Raw genomic sequence first — 10,976 nt, forward strand, 5'->3', positions numbered from 1 at the left:
ATGACATATTGTTGTGAACATGGATTTTCAGCTCCGACAAAAATGAAAAACAAGAAAAGAGAAAGGCTTCTTTTTGTTGATGAGGAGAGTTTGTTTGTCTCAAATTAGGCTGAGTATAATTGAGATTATCCAGCAGACGAAAACTCACACTTCTCATTGAGCTTGTATACATACCTAAGGTACATATATTCAGGGAAGTTTTTAATGTGTGACATTTTAATGTATTTTTAATCTTTGTTGGAAGCCACCCAGAGTGGCTGGGGAAACCCAGCCAGATGGGTGGGGTACAAATAATAAATTACTATTACATATGTAAGAGGCTTGTTTATATTTTAGGAATTATTCATGTTCTTATGTAGCTCTTATGTTTTCTGTTTTTTGGATGTCCCGTGATTGTATTATAAATCAGTTGCGTTCTATGTTTTAAATCAAGCGCTGCTAGGAATTGTTGCTTTTTGTTTTCCAAGCTATTTATTATCAGTCTTGGAATGGCGGTCTGCCTTCCTGCCATGGCCATACAGTTCTTCGCAATCTAGGAAGTGCTGAAGCCACATAATTTTCAGTTAGAAAGTTACTGGTTGTTAAGTTGTGGGTGAACATATCAGACGACACAGCGATTCTCCAAATAGCTCTTGTTTATTCACAGGTCAGAACAGAACTGAACTGAAGGGTTCAGCCAGCCTGCTTATATAGAGCTCCTGTACAACATAACTGTAACAACTTTCTGTAACTATCCAATCACTGAACATCACTTTCGATCCCTTATTTGCATATGTGGACCTGAACTATCTACAGTATCCCCCTGCTGGCCCAGGGTGAGAACTTCAATACATAACACTGGTGGAAGGCAGCTTTCCAAAATCTAAACAGGGACTGGAGTCTCATTGCACAGCTCTTGCTTGTGGTGACTGGAACGTGTTGACTTTGGTAGGGCTGCAGTTTTTAACCATGCTGTTTTAATCACAATAGGACTTGTACAGCACTAGTTTAGGAAAATACAGTACACCATTATATATATGCAGAGTGCCACTGTCTCCTCACTACATGCATACAGTGCATCCTTGTACTTCCACAGACAGGAGAAGAGCTTTCATGGAAAAGGGAGGCCAGTATTATTTTCAGGCAATATTTACTCCATACCTCTTACTTAGAAATTAAGCCATATTACATGACATAAGTTTTTGAATTCATGTGTTGTTTACACTGGCATATCTCTTGCTGAAAAGCTAAACACACACACACACAGTTTTAAAATGTGAGGGAAACTTCCTTCTGGTTTGATGCAGTTATTCAGCCTTTCTGTTCCTCTGCACCTGTCCTTTCTGTTTAGGCTGTGCACTTTAATGGAGCACAAACACAGATATGTTCTGCACAATATCCTGAAACACTCTGGCTGCTGATTTCTGAAGGTCACGCTCCTCTTAAGAAACAACACCACCACCGAGACAGAGGCTTGCTGCTCTTTTTTTTAAAAAAGTATTTTTTATTAAACAGTTTCAACATAACAATTATCAATCCAAGTAATCAAATACATTATTTTTCCCTTTCCCCCTCCACCCCTCCCTCCCCAACAAGGACTTCCCACAGCTCCCCTCTCTGATTTCTCTACACATATTGTTCTCTGCATGTTATAAAATTGTACATATCCTTGCCTTGTCTATCCTATATTCAACCAATAAATTTGTGGATGTTTATTCAAAAAGAAAGAAAGAAAAAAACAACAACAGGCCAAAGAAGTTTTATACACACACTCACGCAAAACCAAGCAGTCGGCAACATCAGTTATATTCCACTGGCTTCTAAGTTGACTGGCTGTAAACGAAAACTAACACTTATTAAACTTTCTGAAAGAAAAATTATAATGCAGTGGTGACCATCACCAAATGCACATGATCTTGTCCTTGGAGCAACCCCGTCCTCTAGGGCAGCTGGATAATCTGCAGCTCTTGCCTCTTCCTGGCAGCAGTGGCGAATGATGTGCGGAGCAGAGAGAGCAGCTGCCTTAGGCAAAGGTGGTTTCTTGCACATGCTGCGGAGGTAAGTGCAGGGCAGAAGGGGCTCCTCAAACTGGGAAGGCAGCCCATTTAGGAAAAAGAAAACCGGTCCTAAACCTCTCTTGCCTTGCAGGGTTATCTTCGGGAGAAGAAAAGGCCAGGGAGAAAATCCTACACAAATCAGGAGCGGATTCCCCAAGAGACAGCACCCTATACACCTCCTTTTGGCAACTCCTGCAGTTCAGCTGGTGCCAGATGCCTCACTCTGCTTTCCTTTGGACCACATCAGCAAGGCCAAGAGGAGGGTTTTGAAGTCCAGGATCTCCACACACACTGTTATGTACTGAAGTTCTCACCCTGGGCCAGCAGGGGGATACTGTAGCTAGTTATGCAAATAAAGGATCGAAAAGTGACGTTCAGTGATTGGATAGTTTTAGAAAATGGCAACAGTTACATTGTTCTGGAGCTCTATATAAGCAGGCTGACTGAGCTCCTCAGTTAGTTCTGTTCCAGCTTACAATAAAGAGCTGCTTTGGAAGAATCGGCGTGTCGTCTGATATGTTTGCCCACAGCTTAACACACACTGCCCAGGCTTGTACCCTGGAGAGGATACAGTGGTACCTCTGGATGCGAAGGGGATCTGTTCCAGAGCCCTGTTTGCATCCTAAAGCGAACGCGACCCGCGTCTGCACGTGCGTGGGTCGCAATACGCCGCTTCCACGCATGCACGTGACGTCGTTTTGACCGTCTGCGCATGCGCGAGCTGCGAAACCCGGGCTGCCGCGGAGCACAACTCGAAAATATTCATCCTGAAGCTACTTCAACCCAAGTTATGACTGTACTTCTGAACTAACTGCAGCTTCTGAACTATCCTTGAGGGTAGCCCTACATTGGGTGCATTGCAATAAGCTACGCCCTGTCCCGGTCCAGGAACAGTAGTCTTTCTCCTGAACCAAACGTATTTAAAGGTGCTTTTTTGTATTTTTCACATCCATAATGTGAATAGAGTTGTTAGATGTTGTCAGCAACCGTCTGGCCTTCTCTTATCTCTTTAACAGCAACATGACCTGCATAAATCAGCCAGTAGTACTTTTCAAGATACTGTACAGAGATAAGCAGAGGTAAGCAAACCTAGCTTCTGTCAAAGGCACAGAAGGAGGAGGAGCAGGGGGCCCATAAAAAAAGTTGGCAGCCTTAAGAGTACATCTTAGATTGTTAAAGTGTATACCACAAACGTGGAAGGTGTGGCTTTGAAAAACAGGTGTTAGAAGAAGAAGAAGAGGAGGAGGAGGAGGAGGAGGAGTTTGGATTTGATATCCCGGCTTTCACTCCCCTTAAGGAGTCTCAAAGCGGCTAACAATCTCCTTTCCCTTCCTCCCCCACAACAAACACTCTGTGAGGTGAGTGGGGCTGAGAGACTTCAAAGAAGCAGCTGCATGTGGAGGAGCGGAGACGCGAACCTGGTTCCCCAGATTACGAGACTACCGTTCTTAACCACTACACCACACTGGCGTGTCTATCCTGCAAGTGACCTGTGCCAGAGAGCCAGGATAGACTTCATCTCCCTGCTCAGTGAGCACACATTGAATGTCAAACTCAGGCTTATTGCTGTGTATCGTGGGATTAATGAATTATTTCCCATGGGGAATTATGATTTTATTAATGTTAGTGGAATGCACGTAGTGTAATATAAGCAGGAAAGCAGTAGCAGCCACAGGGAGGCTTTCCTCAGTTGGTTAGAGCATGGTGCGGATAATGCTAAGTTTGCAGGGTTGATCCCCGTATGGGACAACTTCATATTCCTGCATTAGAATCATAGAATCATAGAATCATAGAGTTGGAAGAGACCACAAGGGCCATCGAGTCCAACCCCCTGCCAAGCAGGAAACACCATCAGAGCACTCCTGACATATGGTTGTCAAGCCTCTGCTTAAAGACCTCCAAAGAAGGAGACTCCACCACACTCCTTGGCAGCAAATTCCACTGTCGAACAGCTCTTACTGTCAGGAAGTTCTTCCTAATGTTTAGGTGGAATCTTCTTTCTTGTAGTTTGGATCCATTGCTCCGTGTCCGCTTCTCTGGAGCAGCAGAAAACAACCTTTCTCCCTCCTCTATGTGACATCCTTTTATATATTTGAACATGGCTATCATATCACCCCTTAACCTCCTCTTCTCCAGGCTAAACATGCCCAGCTCCCTTAGCCGTTCTTCATAAGGCATCGTTTCCAGGCCTTTGACCATTTTGGTTGCCCTCCTCTGGACACGTTCCAGTTTGTCAGTGTCCTTCTTGAACTGTGGTGCCCAGAACTGGACACAGTACTCCAGGTGAGGTCTGACCAGAGCAGAATACAGTGGCACTATTACTTCCCTTGATCTAGATGCTATACTCCTATTGATGCAGCCCAGAATTGCATTGGCTTTTTTAGCTGCCACGTCACACTGTTGGCTCATTTCAAGTTTGCGGTCAACCATTGCAGGGGGTTGGACTAGATGATCCTCAGGATCCCTTCCAACTCTACAGTTCCAGGATTCTGTTATTCCATCCTGCATTCCTGGAGCAGAGTCTGTTTTGGAGAAACACTAAGTGAGGATTTGAACTCCAGCCTCTATTTCTGTGAGCCCAACATTCTTAAGGCGCTCTCCCTACACCTGTTCCCCTCTAGGCGTTTTGAACGATGGCTACCTCCAGACAACCTGTTTATTAAGCATTCATTCTGATTTGCTTTCAGGGAGAGCCAAGCATCTGCTACCTCACAACTTCGAGCGCGATTTCCCTGTCACTTTCCTTGCTGCAAAAAGGCCCGTTTGCCCTGGAAGCAGGTTTGTTGCACAAGAAAACCCCTTTCGTTGCACAGCCTGAGTTTGCTGGTACAGTGGTACCTCGGGTTAAGCACTTAATTCATTCTGGAGGTCCGTTCTTAACCTGAAACTGTTCTTAACTTGAGGTACCACTTTAGCTAATGGTGCCGCCTGCTGCTGCTGCACCGCCGGAGCACAATTTCTGTTCTCATCCTGAAGCAAAGTTCTTAACCTGAAGCACTATTTCTGGGTTAGTGGAGTCTGTAACCTGAAGCATATGTAACCCGAGGTACCACTGTATGTGATTGAATCCTACATGGGAAAAACCAACCGTCTGGAAGCAGCCTAAAATTCCTATAATCCCCAGCTGGCCCCACTGGGGAGCTCTGGGAAGTGTAGCTCTCAGAAGTAAACAGGCATCTCTTAACTACTCTCAGCAGGCCGAAGAAACTGCCTTGAAACTGGGGAGCAGAAAAGAAGCAAACTCTGGTTTCTGCTGTTGGAACAGGGGACTTCACACCACTCATCCAGACTCCCGACAATAACATCAAGGCAAGAGGGAGACCAACCTGGCTTCCATCAGAGCTTGCTTCTGCCAGAAAGAACACCCAGCTCCAGTTCCCTGTTATTGCCCTGGGAGTGCTGTAGGAAAGGACACTCTGGCTTCAAGCATCAGCCAAAAGAACAAAATCTGCCAGCCGTTATTCAAGCAAGAACACCAGCAAGGGCAGGTCTGCCGGGTCCTAGCAAGCTATAAATGCTTGCAGTGCTTATAGCTCACCATTCTGTTTTGGCATTAAAAACTGATTTTCCTCCCGGCGCTTTCCTCCTTCAGCTCCCTTTCCTTGTGCGTTTTGGTTTTTAAAGTCCATCAGCTCGATGGGAGGTCCTCTCTCTCTCTCTTTTTTGCTGTGAGCCGCTTTGGAAGACAATATTTATCTGAAAATTGGGATAAAGTAAGTAAAATAAAACACTGAGCTGTATATTCTTGTCTTAGGCTCCATCTGCACTATAAATTTAAAGCAGTATCGTAACATTTTAAACAGTTGTGGCTTCCCCCAAAGAATTCTGGGAAGTGTAGTTTTTCTAAGGGTGGCGAGAGTTGTTAGAGACCCTGCATCTTCCCCTTACAAGAGCTAAAATTCCCTGAGAGGTTTAACAGCCAATCCCTCTTCCCAGGGAATTCTGGGAATTGTAGCTCTCTGAGGGGAATGGGCATCTCTTAGCAACTCTCCATATGCCTATGAAACTACAGTTCCTGTGATTCTTTGGGTGGTAGTGCTTTAAATATATTGTGCAGATGGGGCCTCAGTTATATGGTTTTAGAAGGGGCCAGGCCACCTTAGGATGGCAGTGAGTGGGCATTTGTCACTGAACGTTTTCTGGCTCAGCTGATAATGGTTTCATCTTCTGTCTTTGGAGGGGAATTTTGTTATTTATTTATTTATGTAAGTTGTTTGCATCGTTTATACTCCACCCTTTCGCAAGAGACACTTGTGGCGCTTTACGTCGTCAAAAATAGCAAAGCTTACTAAAATAGGATTGAAATGGGGAACCGAGACAGAAGAAAAAAGTCAATAACCTAAAAACAGCCCCCAAGGCCTCATATTGGCCAGAATAAAAAGATGTTCAGGATAATTGCTTTTGGAGTTAAAAACTGACAGAAGCTGAACTGGACACTGAATTCCTGCTAGAGGAGCACCCCTTACCCTAGATATAATCATACGGTACATCTCTGTTGCCAGGTCACACAGCAGATACTCTTACAGATCTTGACGTAGGAAGTAGGGAGGAAGCGATGTGGCCTAGATGCTTCCAGACAGGGACTTTACATTGCGAAAAAATTCCACTGTGCATGTTTCACAAGTTCACTTCCATGACTTCCCACTTTTCTGAGTCACAATATTCATTTGTTCTTCCCCTGCTTGACATCCATGTTGGTGGGCGGAGCGTGACAGGCTAAATTTTTTAATCCTCCCCGCAAGCACTTTTCCCACATCCTCCATTACCTGTTGCCATTCTGGGCATGCACACAGGTATTTAAAAAAAACACCACCAATCTCAGGAAATGCACTTGAACAAATGTTACCAACTTTATCCAGCCAGTCTCACAGTGAGTGAAATTAGAGATTTGTGCTTTGGAGTTTGTGGGTGTAGGGGGGTCAGTATCTACTTCCATTTGGTTTTTTATTTATTTTTTCATACTGACGTGTTCTGCAAGGTGGAAGAGAGGTGGAGAGGTCGTCTGAAAAAAAAACCTCAGTGTTTGTTTGTTTTTAAAAACCCAATGTATGTGCTAATGAAGGAGGTGAGGACAGGTGCCCCACCTAGGCCCGAAGTCATCCTAGGCTTTAAAACTGTCCAAAATTCCTTTTCTCTCTTCTTTCCTGGGAAGGGTGCCAAGAGTCCCAAAGACAGGAGCTTTATGTTCATGCTGAGCAAACTCAATATGAGGCAGGACTCCTGAGGAGGAGGAGAAAGGGGAGGGAACTGGAAGGTGAATATATGCTCAGTGCAAATGGCTGTGCTCATGCTTGTTTTGTGAATCTATCACACTTGCTCCTTCTACCAGCCCGGATGGTAGAAATAAAGCTTTTTCTCTGAAACTATTCCTTGAGTGTCTGTTGACTCCCATTTCCCTGTCCCGGGCGCAAAGCTCTTCTCACCCGAGGCTAAAAAGGCTACACTATGATTTCGGCCTCCCAGGAATTCTCCCTCATTTCCTGTGTTAGGATCTTGAGAGAATATTTCCCTGATATGGTCAGGCCTTCAGCATGTGGCAGCCACTAGAACGAAGTGTCTTTAGTTTGGTATCAGAAGCTACTGGAAACAAAATGGTTAGGTTGTGCCCAGCTGAGGAGCACATGGAAACAGGGGTGTGGTGACAGAGACACCCACAAAAACGGCATCACTGCACACAAAACAAACTGTTCACACACACACATACACACACCTGTGACTGAAGATGTATAATGAATTATTTTAACATCAGATTTTCTACAGTAATTAGCAATCTGGATTAAATGTAAAAAAAAAGAAGTAGTAGTAATGGCTGGCTTTTTAATGCGACAATGTCATGTTGGAGCTGCAAAAGAGCAACAAGAAATTTCTGGAATGAGCAGTGCTGGGTCCTCAATAAACTCCCATTTTGAAACACTCCTAGCCATTTATTGCTTTTAGGCGATAGCCAGCACTTTTAATGGGTTCCAGAAAAAAGATCAGAAGCCCGTGAGACAGTTTTAACTATGCAGGTTATGTGTGTCACAGCTCCCAACATCTCACTCTGGTCAATAGTCTCTTCTGGAAACTTACAAACACAAAGGCAGCTCTCTGATTGGTTGGGCTGCGTGCCATTAGTGAGAGAGCTGCAAATACTGCATTTGCTTATTGTGCTGCCCTTTTATTGAATTTGTAAAAAAGCAGGTTCATATTTTGTTACATACCAAATATCATTGTTATTTACGTAAAAACTTATGCACCAAGTTTCGTTTATAAGTAGGAAAGGTCACCGTATATATAAATAACAGTAAATCAGTAACAACAACGTAAAAATAAATAAATCATAAAACTTGATTTTAGCAACCACAGTAGTCAGAAGGAAGGAAAGTTCAGGTATCAGCCGTCAGGAAATGCACAAACAGCATTCCAACTGCAGAAGCATCCCATTATTGGTGCTCTCTTGATCTGTACCATGTGGGCACTGCAAAGGAAAACGCCCTTCTCCAAACCCTGGTGAAATAGGTGGACCCATTGCATTGGGTCTTTATGGTAGGCAGAGAGCATCACTTAGTGTCATCGCCTCCTCCTCCTCTGCCCAGTTTTCCACTGTCAGTCAACATTCTGATTTTGGAAACAAATATTCCTTTAATGGACACTGATGGCTAGGAGATGCTTGCTTAAATTACCAATGCTATTTATTTTTGTAAATAACATTTATTGTATTTTTAAAAGTTACAGCACAACAAAAAATAGCATCTGCTTGAATTATCATTGACGGGGGGGGGGGGGATGGGGAGATACTGAACTTAAGTCACAGAATCATAGAATTGAAAGGGACCCTGAGCATCGTCTAGTCTAATCTGGTGCAGGAATCTTAACTAGAGCATCATGACAGGTGGCCATCCATCCACTGCTTAAAAACCTCTAAGGAAGGAGAACCCACTGGGGGGCCTGTTCCACTGTCAAAACTGCTCTTGCTGTCAGAAAGTTCTTCCTGGTGTTTAGCCGGAATATGCTTGAGTCGGTACAGGAGGCAAGCAATCAGGACACAGTCAATAGGGAGGAAAGTTTCAGTTTTGCAACCTTTCTTTTTTTCTTTTATTAAAGTTTTGTTGGTTTACAAAAGTGTGCAATGTCTCTCTCGTGTTTTTCCCCCATGTAACATTTTTACAAATCATTTTCATTTGTTGAGACATTAGGAAAAAAATGGGGAAAGAGGTGGAGGGGGGGAAGATGGGTGGGGGTGGGGTCGGGTTGCGATGTTTCTATTTCACTTACTATATGTAGGGTTTGGTGTCAGCATTGCTTGTGCAAGACAATAATGCACCACAAAGAACTCATAACCCACCTACTTTCAGCAGCCAGAAGCATCATAGCCAGACACTGGAGAGACCTCTCAGGAGTAAGCATAGACCCATGGTACCAAATAGTATGGGAAACAGCCCTACTAGAAAAAATAACCAATAAACTGTAACTGACATGGGGACAGATAGAAGAAGACACCTTCACTCCGGTATGGCTCCCCTTTATCACAAACACAGCCCAACAAGACAACGACAAAAATCCACCAACAGCATACAAACCAATGTGGCTAACCTGATCCAGCATCTTAAAAAGTAGAGACATCACCTTGCCAACAAAGGTCCGTATAGTAAAAGCTATGGTTTTCCCAGTAGTGATGTATGGAAGTGAGAGCTGGACCATAAAGAAGGCTGATCGCCGAAGAATTGATGCTTTTGGATTATGGTGCTGGAGGAGACTCTTGAGAGTCCCATGGACTGCAAGAAGATCAAACCTCTCCATTCTTAAGGAAATCAGCCCCGAGTGCTCACTGGAAGGACAGATTGTGAAGCTGAGGCTCCAGTACTTTGGCCAACTCATGAGAAGACTCCCTGGAAAAGACCCTGATGTTGGGAAAGATGGAGGGCACAAGGAGAAGGGGACGACAGAGGATGAGATGGTTGGACAGTGTTCTCGAAGCTACCAGCATGAGTTTGACCAAACTGCGGGAGGCAGTGGAAGACAGAATTTCCTGGCGTGCTCTGGTCCAGGGGGTCACGAAGAGTCAGACACGACTAAACGACTAAACAACTAAACAACAACAAACCTGATCCAAAACACCTACTCACACATGAAAACAAAGACCACCACAGCCAACCACAAATGAATAACCACACCCTATGCCAACCCCAACCTCTCTCACCACCAAAGGAACACAAGCGAACAGCAAAGTTTTGCAACCTTTATGACAAACGCTTCAGGAACCGTGTGCCAGCAACTTTAAAAGCTAGCACTGCCCATTGCTTGCTGCCCACTTCTCCGCTTGCGTTTTTGCAACAACAGCCTAGAGCACTTTGCACTTTCCTAAGACCAAGCCCAGTCGGTAGAACAAGAGACTCTTAACCACAGGGTCATGGGTTCGAGATTCCAGCATTGTGGAGGGTTAGACTAGATGACGCTTGTAGTCCTTTCCAATTCTATGAAGCCCGGTAGGTCAGAATTCCCCAGTCAGATCTTTATAAACTTCATAGCGGCCAAAACAACGACACAAAACCTACAGGCATTCTCGGGGGGCTATATTTGTTTGGGAAAGTGGGGCGGTGCTTTTTAGCCTCACTTAGTGTCATCGCCTCCTCGTCTGCCCAGTTTTCCACTGTCGGTCAACATTCTGATTTTGGAAACAAATATTCCTTTAATGGACACTGGTGGCTAAGAGATGCTTGCTTAAATTACCAATGCTTTTTTTTTTTTTTTTTGAAATAACATTTATTGTATTTTAAAAAGTTACAGCACAACAAAAAATAGCATCTGCTTGAATTATTGTTGACGGGGGGGGGGCGGATGGGGAGATACTGAACTTAAATCATAGAACTGGAAGGGACCCTGAGCGTCATCTAGGTCCGAAACCTACAGGCAGTCTCGGGGGGGGGGCTGTATTCGCTTGGGAAAGTGGGGCGGTGCTTT

At 44.3% G+C, this 10,976-nt stretch overlaps 1 long non-coding RNA gene across 1 annotated transcript; it reads left to right on the forward strand.

The window, feature by feature from the left end:
* Positions 1–2,772: 2,772 nt before the first annotated feature.
* LOC307206599 lies at positions 2,773–5,622 on the forward strand. The gene is made up of 3 exons (XR_013834402.1): positions 2,773–3,115; positions 4,724–4,814; positions 5,231–5,622. It is a non-coding gene; the product is annotated as an uncharacterized lncRNA (long non-coding RNA).
* Positions 5,623–10,976: the final 5,354 nt, after the last annotated feature.

This window comes from Podarcis cretensis, assembly GCF_951804945.1.
Source record: "Podarcis cretensis genome assembly, chromosome: 17".
NCBI classification, from domain to species: Eukaryota; Metazoa; Chordata; class Lepidosauria; order Squamata; family Lacertidae; genus Podarcis; species Podarcis cretensis.